Below are 1110 nucleotides of genomic sequence, written 5' to 3' on the forward strand. Positions count from 1 at the left end.
AGGTGGATCACGAGGTCAAGGGATCGAGACCATCCTGGTCAACATGGTGAAACCCCGTCTCTACTAAAAAAAAATACAAAAAATCAGCTGGGCATGGCAGTGCATGCCTGTAATCCCAGCTACTCAGGAGGCTGAGGCAGGAGAATTGCCTGAACCCAGGAGGTGGAGGTTGCAGTGAGCCGAGATTGCGCCATTGCACTCCAGCCTGGGTAACAAGAGCGAGACTCCGTCTCAAAAAATAAAGAAAGAAAGAAAGAGAGAGAGAGGGGGGAAAGAAAGAAAAGAAAAGAAAAGAGAAAAGAAAAGAAAGAAAAAAAAGAAAAGGAAAAGAAAAGAAAAGAAGAAAAGGAAAGAAAAGAGAAAAGAAAAGAAAGAAAGAAAGAGAGAGAAAGAAAACCAACTAGCATAATGTTTGAGTAGCAATGAGCTGTTCTGACTGGAGCATAAACCAAAAGAAAAAGAGAAAAGAAAGATAAGTCACTAAGTTAGCAAAATAACAAGTTGTAGATTCCCCTAAAGTTCAAATGTAGGTTGTCTATTAGGTTTTTATTGCTTGGCTAAAAAATCACTACAATATAGTGGCTTAACATACATTTATTATCTTACACTTCTGTAGTTGAGAAGTCTGACTTGGGTCTCACTGGTCTAAAATCACTGTTTTTTAAAATACTTTAGAAAATATGGCCAGGCACTGTGGCTCATGCCTGTAATCCCAGCACTTTGGGAGACCAAGGCAGGAGGATCACTTGAAGTCAGGAGTTAGAGACCAGCCTGGCCAACATGGTGAAACCCTGACTCTACTAAAAAATGCAAAAATTAGCTGGGTGTGGTGGCTCACACTTGTACTCCTAGCTACTTGGGAAGCTGAGGTGAGAGGATTGCTTGAACTTGAGAGTCAGGGATGGTAGTGAGCCTAGATTGCGCCACTCACTCCACTCCAGCCTGGGCGACAGAGCAAGACTCCATCTCAAAAAATAATAGGCTGGGCATGGTGGCTCACACCTCTAATCCCAGCACTTTGGGAGGCCAAGGCAGGCAGATCATGAGGTCAGGAGTTAGAGACCAGCCTGGCCAACCTGGTGAAATCCCGTCTCTACTAAAAATACAAAA

This window comes from Cebus imitator, unplaced genomic scaffold (assembly GCF_001604975.1).
Source record: "Cebus imitator isolate Cc_AM_T3 unplaced genomic scaffold, Cebus_imitator-1.0 Scaffold70, whole genome shotgun sequence".
Taxonomy (NCBI): domain Eukaryota; kingdom Metazoa; phylum Chordata; class Mammalia; order Primates; family Cebidae; genus Cebus; species Cebus imitator.